The sequence below is a fragment of the Arachis ipaensis genome, chromosome B7 (genome assembly GCF_059453495.1).
Source record: "Arachis ipaensis isolate K30076 ecotype BB chromosome B7, ASM5945349v1, whole genome shotgun sequence".
In the NCBI taxonomy this organism is placed as follows: Eukaryota; Viridiplantae; Streptophyta; class Magnoliopsida; order Fabales; family Fabaceae; genus Arachis; species Arachis ipaensis.
This window is the reverse complement of record NC_142442.1, coordinates 31,558,793-31,576,169: the sequence shown is the minus strand read 5'-3', so window position 1 is coordinate 31,576,169 and position 17,377 is coordinate 31,558,793. Positions and strand designations below refer to the sequence as shown.

The following is a 17,377-nucleotide window of genomic DNA, read 5'->3' as shown; positions in this document are numbered from 1 at the left end:
TCTGTTATCAACCGTGGTCATATCATGAGTTGATTAGATCCAATCTAGAACATGAGTTATCCGGGCTCATCAATTTCATTTCTCACATTAGCAGTACAAATTGATAACAAATAAGATAAATTAGAGAAGAATAATTGAATTTAATTAAAAGAAAAACGTACATCAAGTAAAAAAGAAAAAATTGAAAACTCTTGCCTACATGCATGCTTATATTTTTCATAAAGAAATGCATGAAAATTTAATTTAATAATTGGGTTGAAATTTCATTCTCTTCTCTAATTAATCTGATCCAGATGCCCTCGCTTGGAATTCCTTGATGAACAGCGTAAAGAATATAGAACCCCGGTGGTGCAAGAAAGGGAGAACGTGGAATTCTCACATCAAATTCAAAAGTCAAATTACCGGAGTGTCTCAATTCTCCATTGTTTAGCTCCAACAACCTCTGATTCATGCTGAACGAGTGAGTGTTAAACGGCGGCGCGTACATTGTCACGGACACCAAATCAGGCGCAACCGTTCCATCTGTGAAGCTGATTCGCATCTTGAAGCTCTGGTTATAAGTGAGATTACTGTAACTCTGATTATTAGGGCAAACAATGGATGGTCTCAGATGCGAGAACTGAGCATCCAAGTACGGTGGCGAAAACGATTCAAATCTCAACTCCGTAGGGAACATCACTCCTTTGAACACGTAATTGCCGTGCGGGTTGCTTCCACCAACAAGAATCCTACCGTCACGGACCAAGATGGCGGTGGAGTGATACATTCTAGCAATCTGGGACGGATTCAACTCCTCAAACCGGTTTCCAACTGGTTCATTCGGTTTGTAAAGGAAAGGTGCGAAAACCGGGTTCACTGCGTACTCAAAACCGGCTGAGCCTTCAGATGCTCCGTTTATGATCAAAACGTCGCCGTTTGGGAGCGTGATCATGTCGTTCATGACTCTGCCTCCTGGCATGGTCTCCATTACCCATTCTGGGTCCTGATCTGTGATTTTCATCCGAGCGCATGTGTTCAAAGCAGTGAGAAACGTGCCTTGACCGGCTCGGAAGAAAGCTGCCCTGGTGGCACCACCGCAGATCAGAACCTCAGCTTCCAAGGACTCTGCTTCTAGATTCTTGAGGGGAAGCAACACTGCGGAGCCTGTGCTAGGGTAACACCTAGGGTCCCCGCCAGAAATGGTAGGGTAGGTTCTGATTACGGTGTTGTTTCTGTAGTTGAACAAGATGGCGCGGTTGTTGGCGAAGATGAAGAGGTTGCCGTCGACGTTGAGGAAGACGAAAGGGTAGAGGTTGTTCTCTTCTTGGCGGAGTTTGTCAGCGGTGTCCTTCAGAAAAGGCAAGAAGTGAGTGCTAAAATCAGCGGAGGTTTTCTTTGGGAAGAACTCGTAGTTGAACTGAGCTCTTCCTCCGATGATGATCTGGCGTCCACCTGGCAGGACGTGGTTGGTGGCGTACCATCTTCTCACCAGAAGTCTGTTAGGGAGTTCGTTCCAGTTGCAGGTAGGGCAAGGGTGGAATGTCCTTACAACGCGTTCGCCGTCGCTGTCGCCGCCCGTCTGGACAAGTCTTCCGAAGGAGTCAACCGAGCCGGAGGAGCACCAGACGTCGGTTTGGACGAAGAGTGGGCGGATGGTGTTGGTTGCGATGTCGTATTCGACTGAGTGAGCTGTGCAGTCTGTTTTGACGGCCCTTTCTGTTGGGTCATGGCGGCACGTGCCGTTGGGTAAGGATATGTTGGAGAAACCGAAGTCGGTGCGGTCTAAGATGACGACACGTTCGTTGTGAAGAAGCTGCATGTGCATGGCTACAATGCCAATGTTTGGTTGTAAGAGTTGCCATTGTCCCTTTCCTTGAGTTGGAATTGCAACACCATTGACGGTGGCCAAGTGAAGAATATGGAAGAAGACAAAGCTGAGGAGGAGGAGCTTGAGTTGAAGAGTGGACATTTTCCGCCGCTTTCTTTTCTTTGGAGTGAATTGAAGACTGATAGTGACTGAGTGATGTGATTTAATGATTTATAATGATTGGATATGAAATATTTTGGAAGCTTTTAATTCTTTTCTCTTTTTTAGGATAAAAACATAAAGTTACGTTGGAAGTGCGTTTTGGGAAATGGCTTCTTGAATTCAATTCAAATAAATATGTATGTGGCCACTGGCCAGGCTCTCAATCCCTGGTTCTGGACTGGAATTGAAATTGAATCTAGATTGAGAGAGAATGCTTTTCTTTATGTTAATGGGAAAAAAGTGAGGTGCTATTTAATTTGTCCTATTCTTTATTCTTTGAAATAAAATGCGAAGAATTTCAAGTTAAATACTTACCTTGTACTTAAGATACATAACAATGAAAAAATGTCATGTATGAGATGTAAAGATATGCTAGCACTTACTATATAGTATAGGAAAATTATCATATAATTCCCCTTTGTCTTATAGCGAAGGTGGAAATGACAAAAATAACTCTAGTCGTAGACTTGATTTGTCATAAAAGACCAACTCAAAAAAAGCTGACTAGTAGCTAAGAAGTAACAAATAACAACATATAATAGACTTTATTGTAGATATGCCCATAATTATTGTGTTTAAATCTAATTAAAAGGAAATTAATTTTCGATGGATATATATATAGACAATATCATAAATAAATTATATAAGTTAATATAATAAATAAATAGTTATAATTTCATATTTTAAAAAGTTTAATAAAATTATGTAGGCCATTAATTATATTATGTGTATATACTAAAAATTAGCTATTCATATAAAATATATATTAAAATATAAAATTTTATTAAAAAAATAAATATTATATATATTATATATAAATATATAATAGTTAATTTAGTGAATAATTTTAATGTATATATAATATTTTTGCTTAAGTTATAATATTGGTATGCATAAAATAACAACAAATATATTAAATGTGACAACTTATTTACTACTTGTTTAATATTAAACATATAAGTTCATGCATTAACAAGTATTCTAATATTTATTAAATTATTATTTAATTTGATAATTAAATTATAGAGTTTAATTTGAGCTTATTTTTAAGATTATTTCAAACATGCAATTCTTTTACTTATATATTAATATTTTGTTATAAAACGATTTTAAGTCTTTTCTAATTTATTTTTCTCACATCAATTAAGCAATCAAACACATAATAGTAAAATTTTACCTTACTTTATTAAATATTTTTTTTCTATCCTGATCACCTATCTTTGAATAAATCACAAATATGTGATATTCAAAACTAAAATTTATTAGATATAGATATCAAATCTTTAATTTTTAAATTTTAATTTAAAATTACATGTTTTAATACTTAAGATGTCAAAATAAAATTAAAATAGTATATTTGAGAGTTACCGAATTTATACAAATTTATGAAATTTACTCGAATTCATCCTAGTTTATTCAAATCTAAACTATTAGTTATCAAATTCACTCATTTTATTAATATAAATTCATAAACTTATAAAAATTTAAACATTAACTCGAGAGTTTAACAACTTTATTTTTTATAAAATAAAATTCTTTAATATATATATATATATATACAAATACGATAAAAATAAATTATGAATATATGAAATCAAAATTTATAAGAATTACTAATTTGGTCTCAAAAAATAAAAAAAATTAACAAAATTATATTTAAAAAGAATATTCTTTAATTGTTAATCTTAAATACACATTTTAATTAAGATGGAGCTTTTATTCGTAATTAATAAAATTATATGCTAAAAAAAATATGTATTAGATACATGATATATATATATAGAAAATAGTTTTAAATTTATAAAAAATAATAAAAAAAGATAAATAAGTCCTTGACTTTTTAATTTAAAGACATGTGAGTCTTTGATTAATTAAAAATACAAAAACGATCTTCACTTTTTAAAATGCGAGACATTTAAGTCCCTCCTTTCAAAATATATAAAGACAAATAAGTCTTTTGGAGCGACTTAAATGTCTCCCCCTTTTAAAAAGTGAGAGACATTTTTATATTTTTAATTAATAAAAAACTTAGTTGTCTTCGAGATAAAAAATAAAAGACCTAGCTATTTGTCATTTTCTAAAAAAAAAAAAAAGCTGAGATTTGTGAAGTAAAAATGATGATTTAGCTAATTCATTCTTAAAGTACAAATAACAAGCAATTCAAGCCATTTGATGTAATACTTGAGAAATGGATCAGTTAAAAATGAAAAATAGAAAAAAAGATTTAATTACTTTGTCAATTATGTAATTTCATCAAATTTTTAATTAGATTTTTATACTTTTTTTTTAATTATTGGATTCCTATACTATATCAAATTTTATGACTAAGTCTATATCGTGACAAAAATATTGGAATTAACAAATATTCTACTAAAATTATATAGAATATTCAGTCAAGTGTTAGGAATATTCGTTTTGTTTAACAGAATAATCTGTTAATTTCAATATTTTTGTCACAACAAAGATTTAATTACAAAATCTGATATGGTATAGGGACTCAATTGAAAAGAACAAAAAAGTATAGTGATCTAATCAGGAATGGATCTAAAAATTTTAATATGAATGGGTTAAATTTTAGACAAAATTTTTAATTATTTTTAATTATATTTTTTCATTTCATAAAAGTAATTTATTAGATATAACTTATAGTTATTGAGATGGTTTTTCAAAAATTATATCAATATATATTAAAAAATTATAAATTTTTTTCACAATTTTATTTTTAGCATGACAATTATATAACAGAAACACAATAATATCAATAATATATTATAAAATTATAAAATATTAATCATTTATAGCATGTTTAATTAAAAAATTATCATATATCTTATTAATTAAAATTAATTTTTTCAAAAATTTTAAAAAATTTAAAAATAAATTATAAACTATTAATTATGTGAAAGACGCAATACTTTTATAGAATATCTTTATAAATTTTTTTTAACAACATAAATTTAGAAAAAAACTGAATTTTTTTTATAAAAAAAGAACATTTAAAGTACACAATGTGATTACTAAAATATAACTACGTAAGTCATTATTAATAGGGTTAAATACAATTTTGGTCCCGAAAGTATAGGCTGAAAATTTTTTTCGTCCCCAACAATTTTTTGCATACAAAATCGTCCATAAGGTTTAACTTGGTTTTAAAATTGTCCTTCAAACCAAAATACCCTTCTCCTTTTTCACAAAAATACTTAGTTTCTATTCTTCTTTTTCTTCTTCTCTATCACAATAGCATGTATTTTTCTTTTTCTTCTTCTTCAACTAAAATTTCAACCGCAGCAGAATTTCAACTAATAAATATCAAAAAATTAAAATAGAATTTTAACTAGCAAATATCACAAGCAGAAGAATGGAATAGAATCAGAAATAAAAGAAGTAAAATCAGAAGAATAATGGAATCAATCAGATTGAAATCAGAGTCAACAACAACAATGTGATTAATAAAACCAACAAATCTAACAATGTAATTAACAAAAGAAGCAGAATAATCAACTTAATTAACAAAATCAACATATCAAAAACAGAATTAGAACCCTAAAGAGAACCAACGACTAACGACGAGGAGCAACGACGATCTAGCAATGAGAAGGAGCAGCGGCGAGATCCAGCGGTGAGGACGCAAAGCAGCGACGAGCGACAAGAAGCAGCGGTGAACGGCGAAGAGCAGCAGCGACTGGTGAGCTAGCGAGGAGAATGAGTAGAACGGCGACGCGGCGACGTCTTCTTCCTCGATTTGCTGGTGTTGACGTCTGCCCTCTCTTTCCGGCGTCGTCACCACCCTCCCTTCCCCCTTCTTCTTCCTTCTCCCTACCTTCTCTTCTCCTCTTCTTCTTCCATCTTTCCCTCGCGTGATTTCCTTTTCCCTCTCATCCGTTCTCTTTTTTTTCTTTTAATTTTAATTTTATAATTTTGTTTTCTTAGAAATAATTTGATAATAAAATTTAAAATTTAAATAAAAAGGATAATTTTAAAATCAAGTTAAATCTTAGAGACGATTTTGTATACAAAAAAATTGAGAAAGAAAAATTTTTTTGAAGTGCACAGTAGAGACCAAATCATACTTAACTCTTATTAATATTTTATATGATAATATAAATTTAAATATGTTAATATTAAAAAACAAATGAATTTTTTTCAAAATAGGTATAGAGATGATTATATAAAAATTAATTTAAAAGATATAAAGACTTGAGAGTATGATATTAAATTGGATAAGTGAAAAATATTAATAGGCTAAATAATTGAGACATAAATTCATCACCTAATAAAAAATAATACATATAAAATATTAAATTATACAATATTTTTTATTTATTTAATACATATATCATGTATAAGTATAATTGCTTAAAATTTTGGAGTGCCAAAGCCACTACTCGTCTCCCTCTAAATTTGTTTTTAGACCTAATAAAAAATTTAATAAAATTATAAAAACCGATAGAATAATTAAACTAAAAAAAATTACATTTAACATAGGAATATACTTTTTATAGTGAAACCCAAAATAATTTTTTCTTTCTTTCAAATTTTTTGTCTGATTCAATTGTGTATATTTTGCTTATATAAAAGCAAAATATTTACATATTTTTCATGCATAAAATTACAAAATATAACCAAAATTTTTTGTATATATTTTATTATTTTGTTAACGAAATATGAAATGATATATAGAATTGACTCAACATATATAATGATGCAGCAGTCCAATATAAATTGGGTAGATTGGACATTTTCATCCATTCCCAACTGAAAAAAGGAAGAATTTGTTGCGGATTTTCTATAATTGCTATACACAACATTTTTATTCACTAAATCTTTTTTTTTTTTTTTACCAAAGATAGGAGATTCGAATCCGCAACCTCTTAATTGAGTATGGGGAGACTATGCCATTTGAGCTATTACTCATTGGCAAAATTTGGAAAGATAGGAGACTCGAACCCACAACCTCTTAATTGAGTATGTGAAGTCTATACCATTTGAGTTATTACTCATTGACTTTTATTCACTAAATCTTAACCACATGTATTGTTTAATATAAATCTCAATGCACTACCAGAAATGCGGTGATTAGCCACGGAAAAAACCATAGCTAAAATCAAGAAATTCCGTAGCGATTAAGCTTTAGCAACGAATACATTTCCGTGGCTAACAAGGGCGACGCCTTTTCAGTTAGCCACGGTTTTCGTCCGGTTAGCCACAGTTTTATGATCCGTGGAGACATCTGAATAGCCACGGTTTTTACGTTATTGGCCACACTCCAAACCGTGGCTAAATGACAACAGTGTAACCAACAAGTATAGCTTTGCCACAATTTTACCGTGGCTAATATTGGTAAGCTGGGCTTTTTTGCCACATTTTTTTTGTGGCTAAACATTATTGGGTTATTTAGCCACGGTTTTTCCGTGGCTAATCATAAAAGATAAATTAAAAAAATATATATATAAAATAAAGATTCTACTTAGAACAAAATTATATTATACAAAATTAAAAAGATTAGCCATATCCATATAAGTAATATTTTTAGTAATAAAAATATGAAATTTAAGTAACAGTGTTAAAAAGCAAATATCCTGAACTAAATGAGTTTAAACTATTACAAAATCAAGTATCAGAATGTATCATTATTAGATCTCTAACGTCTTCATTGGAATACCTGCAAAAATATTCAAATAAGATTGTGTTATCTCTTAATTCATGAAAAAAAAGTCCCAAGACATTATTTAAAATAATATTTTAATGTAGTTAAAAAAAAGTAGGAATGCATACCCAATAATGCTGAGTTTTCATTTTCACAACATAAAACATCTTATTGAACTCGTCATCAATCAATATATATATTGCTAGACTTGATATCTTGGTGAACAACTTTCAATTCAATTGCTTCATGCAAGTAAATAAGCAAGCCTGTCAAGAATAAAGATAAAATAGAGAGTGATATTAATGATATTTTTTCATATTAAAACTTAACTATAGTATTATTTAACGAGACAAACGAATACTATTAGCGAGATATTGGATTGCAATCAAAATCATTTAGAGAAAAAGAATTTAAAGTAAAAATAAAAATGTGTTAGAAATTACTAAGGTCAATATTTTAAAGTAGAAAGTTGAGCTTACCAGGTAACTATTGAATAAAACTTTCATGCGGACCTCCCAGGTAAGTGTCCCTTGTTCCAACATGCATCCATTACTCTAAGTTACCATTATTCACATATTCATCCATTAGCAGCTTAAATATTGAAACAAACACTAAAGCAAAAACGCTATTAATAATACAAAGAAATAGATAATTAGATACTATGTACTCGAAAATTGTAAGAGCACAGATAATAACTTAAAGAAGTGCAACTTTATTCAACGTTGGTACCAGGACCTTTAACACTGTCTTCTACTTAGTTCAAATTTATCCATATTCATATAAGTTTCAATAATTACAAAGCTACAGAGCTAAATTAAAAGTTGAACAATTTAAAAGAAAACACAAACTTGCATGGAGATCGCAGCATCGACAAGAGACAAAGTTGCAGCATTGATACACGCAGATCTAGTTACTACACAGGAATATTGGGGAAGAATTAGTGAATGGTAAAAAAAAATAGTCTTTTAAATGCAAAAAAAATAAAGATCCAAGAGAATATTAGATAAACATAAAAAAGGGCTGCTTAGGATTCCTTCCATTCTTTTTTGTAATTTAGGATTGCCTGCAAAATCTTGATTTCCGCTATTTTGGGACCTTTTTTGGTGACTTAACGCTGAATTTACTAAGGATACAGAAAAAATGAACAATAGTGTGAACGTGTGAGGGAGTTCTTCCAATTTTCTAGTGAGTGACCTTTACTTTGGTGCTGAGTGAAAATTACTTTTAAGTTTTCCGCCCAAAATTTTACTTGTAAAAGTTCATTTGAATTTATTTCAGTCAAGTAATTGAGATTTTTAATTTAAATTAATAGTTAACTATAAAAAATATATAAATTATAATATATACCATATTTCAAAGACGGTACATACTAATTACTGTTTCAAAAATAAATTTACGTTGATTTATGTTGAATATTTTTTTTACTAAATTGATAAAAAGATAATAAAAAAATAAAAAAATAAAATTTAGGAAAACTGATGCATATTGTAAATTAGAGACAAAAAAAATGTACTCTTTTTTATCATGAATTTTATATATATTTTTAACATTTATTCTCAATTAATTAAAGCAATAAGTATGTACTCTTTTTATACTATTTCAACTAATGCATCTTCTAGTCACCAAAAAAAACTAATGCATCTTCAGTTACTCAGGGATACGGAGAAACCGAACAATAGTCTGAACATGTGATAGAGTTCTTCCGATTTTCTAGTAAGTGGGCTTTACTTTGGTGCTAAGTGAAAGTTATTTTTTTCCGCCCAAAATTTCACTTGTGGTAAACGTTTATTTAAATTTATTTCAGTCAAATAATTAAGATTTTTAATTTAAATTAATAGTTAACTATAATAAAAAAATATAAAATTATAATTATATATCATAATTCAAAGACGGTACATACTAATTAGGATTATGGATTTTGACTCGGATTTAAAAAAATAAAAAAAGATTGCCGGAGAAAAAAATATTAAAATTTTGTAACTATTTAAAAAATAAACCTACGTTAACTTATGTCGGATATTTTTTTATTAAATTAATAAAAAAATAAAAAATAAAAAAATAAAATTTAGGAAAATTAATACATATTGTGAATTAGGGACAAAAAATGTACTCCTTTTATTATGAATTTTATATTTTTATCATTCATTTTCAGTTAATTAGAGTTATAAGTATGTACTCTTTTTATATTATTCCAACTAATACATATCTTATCAATTGAAAATGGTTGGGAAGGAGAGAGAAAAAATCATCAACAAACTAGATAAGTCTGCACCCTTAAAAATTGAAATTTATTATTAAAGTTTAAATTTGAAAAAAATAGGAACTGCCTATAAAATTTTTGAAAGGGATGGAAGGAAATACTAGAAGCGCGTAATTTAAAAGTAGACATCGTTTGATTTCGCCACGGTGAGCATTGGGTCTGTGGTAATTGAGAGAGTCCAATTCAAATTGGCCACAGACAAACAAGAACGTGGGAAATTTTCGCACAATTTAACCACGAAAAAACAAAACGTTGCAAGTGATTACGACGATCATGAAAATTTGCCACTGCTTCTTGTTCGTGAGTATTTTCCCGTGGTAAACTACCGTGTTTCTGGTAGTGATGGTTCATATTCCAAGTAAATGTAGTGATATACGTGAACATCTTCCGTTAGTATATACATGAAACTTCAATGAGTGAGAATAAGTTGGACGAAGCAGAGAAATAATTAATGTATGGGCTAAACTAATTATACAAAAAGAAATGTTATATAGTCCACTTTTCACATATCTTTTTGTATATTTTTTTTTATTTTTTACTAAAATTAATTGATGAAAAAAATATTATATGCATATTAAAAATTAGTTACTAAATTAAATATAGTGTGTATTTGTATATAAATAGATTATGCATGTTGTTTAATTTATTTTTAACATATATTTTATACTTTCGCAATATATATTTTATATTAATAACTAATTTAATGACTAATGTTATATGTATACATAACAAAGTTATAAAAAATAAATAAAAAATGTCCTTTAAACCAAAAAAAGATATATACAAAAACAATTATAATAAGTGTTTATAAAAAATTAGTAACCAAATCAGCAACCATTATAAAATAAATATTAAAAATGAGTTAAATAACATATGTATCTACGTATAATAGTTAATTGTGTGTACACCTAATATTTTTTATACAAAAAATAGTACAACCATCATTTTATATCGAGTAAAGTACTAATGTAGTCTTTATCTTTTTTCATAAAGGACATCACAACTCCTGACAAAAAAGAAAAAGAGGTACTTCGACTCCTATTCTTAATTTCTGTGAGACAATGCAACTCTTCTATCGATTTTATCGTCATCTATTAAAAAAGTTGCTAGCATGTCAGGTTAACTTTTAAAAAATTTTGATATACTATTTTTTAAATTTATTTTGTATTGTTATAATATTCATTATATTAATATTTTTTAATAAATTTTTTAATTTGGTATAATAAGTATAAATTAATTAATATATTATTTAAATATAAAAATATCATTTATTTTAAAACTAAGTAAATAATTCTTAATATAATTTTGAAGCTTGTCAAAAGTAGAAGAAGAGAGAAGTTTAGTTAATATATCTGCTATTTATTCGGTTCCTGGTATATGAACAACTTGGAGGAGCTTTGAATTAATCTTGTCTCTGACACACTGAATGTCCAGTTGAAAATGTTTGGTTTTGTTGTGCAAAACCGGATTCGCTGCTAGCATACATGTACTCATGTTGTCACAGAATATGGTTGGAGAAGTGTCCAACTTTATCTTCAACTCCATTAATAGATTCTGAATCCACTCGAGCTCTGCTTCGCAGGAGGCTAAGCTTCGAAACTCCACCTTAGTAGAGGACCTACTAATTGTAATTTGCTTCCTACAATACCAAGAAATAAGATTAGTTCCAAGAAATACACAAAATCTGAAACAGATTTTCGATCTTCAAGATCAGCAGCCCAATCAGAGTCTGCGAATTCATAAAGTCTATAATCTGAACACTGATTAAAGATAAGACCATAGTGTTTAGTTCTCTGAAGATATCTTAGAACTCTTTTTATTGCCTTTCAGTTAGACACTAATGGGCGATGCATAAATTGGCTCACTTTGCACACCACAAAAGATAAATCTGACCTTGTAACTATGACATATTATAGAGCTCCAACAACAGATCGATACAATGAAGGATCTTCAAACTCTTTAGACCCTGAAGAAATTAATTGCAAGGAGGATATCATTGGTGAGGCTGAGGTCATTCTCACTTTAGACAGTAAATTCTTTATATATTTAGTCTGAGAAAGATGGATCTAGCCTTAAGATTGTTGATGAACTTCAATACCTAAAAAATAATGTAGCACTCCAAGATCTTTTAAAGTAAACAAATTATTTAACTTCTTTATCATTGAATCAATTTCCATAGCATCATCTCCAGTTATAATGATATCATCCACATAACATAACATATAAATGACATAAGTGGTTCTGTGTTTAACAAAAGGAGATGTGTCTGATTTTGTATTTTAAAAATCAAATGAATAAAGGGTTGAACTCAACTTGAGAAACTATTCCCTAGGTGCTTGTTTGAGTCCATAAAGACTCTTATTGAGTTTGCAAACGAGGAAAGGAAAGTTTTGTTCAAAACCTATAGCCTGAGTCATATAAAATTTTTTGATGCAAATCACCATTTAAAAAAGTGTTATTAAAAATCAAACTGTCTCAAAATCCAATTTTTGGACAGTGCAATAGATAAAATAATTCTCATAGTAATAGGTCTTATTACAGGACTAAATACCTCTTGAAAGTCAATATGAGATTGATGAAAACCCTTTGCAACTAATCTTGCTTTATACCTTTGAATTCTACCATTTGGATTTCTTTTAATGAAAAAAATCTATCTATTGCCTATTATATTAGCATTGACAGGGGGGTTGGACTAAAGTCCATGTATTGTTTCTAATCAATGCTTTATATTCTTCTTACATAGCCTCAAGTCATTGAGGTGATTGAAGAGCAATAATAGCATTTTTTGGTAGCTGTTCAGTATTAGTGTCAATAGTATTAGTAGTAGCAATCAATGTTTTAAGTTTGATCGGGACCTTGATATTCTAATGAGGACAAGAGATTAGATTAATCATGAGTGACATGGTGCGAAGCCCCTGTATTTGGATGCCAAGCATCATCAGTGATTGAAGATGGTATTGCCATATACACTACAGGGTTGTGAAAGGAATTTGATGGTGGTGGAGGAGTAGAAGATCGGATTGATGGTTGTGAATATGAATTTCTTGAAGAATTGTGAGAGAAGGTTGAGCGAGCAGATTGAGATTGAGATGGTGAAGAAAAACTATGATCAAATCTATGAAAGCAGTGCTAAGCTAAGTGGCAAATTCTGCCACAAACTTGACATTATGGCTTGTTTGAGCCAAAAGAATTCCGACCACCCCTATTGAATCGACCTCCTCTACCTCTTCTACTACTAGATTGAGATTGTGTGAGATTGGTCTGAGCCACAAGGGATTCTGGTTTGTGAAAATTTTCCAACATGTCTTCATGAGTAAGAAGGAAGGTTTCGACTTCACTTAGAGAAACCGCTTCAGGTTTAGAGTTGACGGTTAGGAGTAACACTTGGTAATCTTTATTAAGTAAGACCTTTAATAATGATCTTAATGTGCTTTTAAAAGGTAATTGGGCTACCTAGTGCAGCCAAAGAATCAGCGAGGAGCTTGATTTTTGAAAGATAGGTGGCAGCACTTAGGTCCAGTTTGAGTAACCAACTTAATTAAGTTCCTTTTGATAAAATAACTTAGACAATAAATGACTCTGTTAAAAGCAACTTATAAATAAGTTATTTTATGTTTGGATTTTTAACTCTAAAAGTGCTTATTTTATAGAAATGTGATGAAAAGTAGAAGTATTATGAGAGAAGTCATTTTTTTTAACTTCTCTATAAACTCCTAAATAGCTTCTTAGAAAGTTATAATTTGGTTTTGAAAATTGCACTAAACATTAATACTACTACTTTTCATAAGTCAAAAATTAAAAAAAGTTACTTCTAGAGTTTTCCAAACGGGCCCTTAAACCTTGTTTATTGATTTGCTTGAGCTGCAACTTCAATTGCTTAACTTTGTGCTTGGTAGACTTAGAGAAGTAATCTTTAATTTTTGCCCAAATCTCATGGAAAAATTCAATTCCAACTATTTTGCTTGCAAAATCTTGTTCCATGGAAGCTAGAAGGAAGGAGATGGTGTTGTAGCCTTCTTGGCACCATTGCTTATAGGTAATGGATTGATTTCCTGCAAGTTTATCAGCCTCTGAGTTAAATTTAGCTGGAATTGAATCTTTTGATAAATGTCTTTCGAGATCTTGCCCTTTAATGGCAACAAGAGCTTGTTGTTGCCAAGTTTTGTGATTGTTCTCCCCAAGCTTGTTGGAAATAGGGTTTTGAAAGGATTTTGGATTAAAGGTTGATGAAAGAGAAAGTGTTGTTTGTTACAGCAGCCATGGATCAAAAAGAAAAAAAAAAGGTTAGACTTTTGATACCATGAAGTGATCTTGATGGGTAATCATGAATAAGCTATGCTAAAAAAAACCGAGCGAAGAACCAAAAAAAAAGAAAACTTAGAATGCTAAAAGACTGTGTAATTGTTATTTAGAAAATAAATGTATCAAATCATCCTATTCAATTTGCGTATCTATATATATACGTATATCACACACATATATATTTTCTATAACTACTACTCATAGCAAAACTTAATTTCACTAAGTAATCTCACTATTTTTTGAACTTTTTACATTAACGTTTTAAATATATTTTAATTATCCCTTAAGAGTTATTGTTAACGAAAATTAAATGATGATATGACAACTATATATTGAAATGTCACTTGCTAACATATCAGTATAAAATTATTATGTCATATATTGTCCGATCAAAGAATATAATTGAAATATATTAAAATATCAAAAATAAAATCAAAATCAAATAATAAAGATAAAACTAAAATAAAATATATCGTTGACTTTTTTTTAGTAAATAAAAATTTATATATTTATCACTTTTCTTAAAATTACGAATATTTATCGATTTTTTGTATTATTTCTCAATTTTGCAGCCACATCATTTTCGCATTATTGCATGCGAAATAGAAATAGCAAAACTTTTATTACAATTCAACTGATTAGCGAGCACTATCAAAATTAAAAGAGCAAAAATAAATTAGTTTATTGACATTTCTTTTAAATTATTTTTTATTAACTTTAAAACAAAAATATCAATTAAAAAAATACTCTCCTTCAAATTCCAATAAAATATAAAAAAATCAAAACTAATAAAAATAAAAACTCAAATTTTATGTTTTTGTTCCAATTTTAAAAAATTCATATATTTTCAAACTTATAAATTTAAAGTACAATCATTAATAATTTTTGAAAATTCATTAAACATCATTTTTTTGATTCATTATCATCTAAAAAAATATTATTAAGACTTTTGATATTAGAAAAATTAATATACAATATAGCTTTTTAAGATGTTATTGTTATATATTTTATAAAATCAGTAATTTACGTATTTCCAGCCATTGTCAATAACATCTTTGATTTAATTTGGAACTTCCAATTCTTAAATTACAAAGCCAGATAGAATCAAAACGTATTTCTTTGTTGTGTCATCAGAATTTGGGACCCAAACTTTATAAAGTTTATGAACAGTCGTGTTCTTTCCATCAAAGAACAGACAAACTGCTAAGATAATTAATTAATAATTATAACACCACCCAAACTAATTTATTTATTAACAAATTAGATCACAATTAGAATAAAAATTCTAACATTTTCCCACTTGGTCCAACATTTGTTATGTATAGTCTGTAATTACATACTATGCTTAAACAATTAAGACAAATTACACGAATCATAGCGATAGGTTCTCATTAATCGAGTATTACCTTCTATGTATTACAATGTAACATCTCCTAATTGAATAAACTCTTTATGTGATATTCTGTAGGAATAAGTCCAATGCTTATTCTAGGTCCTTCACCAAATTTTATTTGTCATTCTCAATCATGTATGCGCATATATACCAACCAAATGAGAAACAAACAATAATAAGAATTTCATATCCAAATATGTCATATAATATAACATAAGTCATATAAGTGACATTACAGAACATAAATCCATACTAGTAACATGATCCTTAAACAATCCTGGTGGCATGCCTTTTGTCAAAGGATCAACTATTATCTGTTTAGTACTAATATGCTCTATCTGTACCTTATTAGACCTAACTCGATCTTTAATGGCTAAGTACTTAATATCGATGTACATACTTCGACTACTACTTCTATTATTCTTAGCCATAAATACAACAGCTGAATTGTCACAATATATTCTCAATGGTCTAGAGATACAATCCATAATCTTAAGCCCAGAGATGAAATTCTTTAACCAAACACCTTGTGATGTAGCCTCAAAACAAGCAATGAACTTGGCTTCCATGGTAGAAGTGGCTACAAGTGATTGTTTTGCACTCTTTCAAGATACTGCTCCATCAGCAAGCATAAAGATGTATCCTGACGTTGACTTTCTAGAATTAATACATTCCGCCAAGTCTGAATCTGAATATCCAACAATTTCCAAATTGTCGGTTCGTCTATATGTAAGCATGAAACCCTTGGACCCTTGAAGATACCTTAAGAACTTCTTTGTAGCTCTCTAATGGATAATTCCTAGATTACTTTGATATCTTCCTAACATGCTAACAGCAAAAGCAATGTCAGGTCTTGTACAGACTTGAGCATACATTAGGCTTCCAACGGCTGAAGCATAAGGAATATTTTGCATCTGTTTCTTTTCAAGTTCATTTTTGGGACATTGATCTAAGCAGAATTTGTCACCTTTCATAATAGGTGCAACACTTGGTGAATAATTTTGCATTTTAAACCTCTCAAGAACTTTATTAATATAGGCTTCTTGAGATAAACCTAAAATTTCTTTACATTTATCTCTATGAATCTTTATGCCAATGACATAAGATGCATCACCCATATCTTTCACATCAAAATGTCTAGAGAAAAATTGTTTCACTTCATGTAACAACCCTAAATCATTTGTTGCAAGTAAAATATCATCTACATATAAGATGAGAAATGATCTTGCTCCCACTAACCTTGTGATATATACATTGATTAGAAATATTCTCAATGAACCCAAATGAAGAAATCACATTGTGAAACTTTAAATATCACTGTCGGAAATCCTGCTTAAGACCATACATTACTCTCTTAAGCTTCCAAACTAACTCCATACCAGCACTTGAGATAAATCCTTCGAGTTGTCTCATATAGACCTCTTCTCTTCCAAATCTCTATTAAGGAATGCCGTTTTCACATCCATTTGATGCAATTCCATGTCAAAGTGTGCTACCAATGCCATAATGATGCCAAAAGAGTCTTTCTTTGAAACAGGAGAAAAGGTTTCTCTGTAGTCAACTCCTTCCTTTTGAGTAAATCCTTTGGCAACAAGTCGAGCCTTGTAGCGCTCAATATTGCCTGATGAATCCTTCTTGGTCTTAAAGACCCATTTACAGCCAATGACCTTTTCCCCATCAGGCAATTCTACAAGATCCCAAACTTAGTTATCCGTTATATAATTCATTTCATCCTTCATAGCATCTAGCCATAAATTGGAATTATAA

At 29.6% G+C, this 17,377-nt stretch overlaps 1 pseudogene; it reads right to left on the bottom strand.

The window, feature by feature from the left end:
• Window positions 1-238: 238 nt before the first annotated feature.
• Window positions 239-1,948, bottom strand: LOC107606924 (aldehyde oxidase GLOX pseudogene; annotated as a pseudogene).
• Between the last annotated feature and the right edge of the window lie 15,429 nt (window positions 1,949-17,377).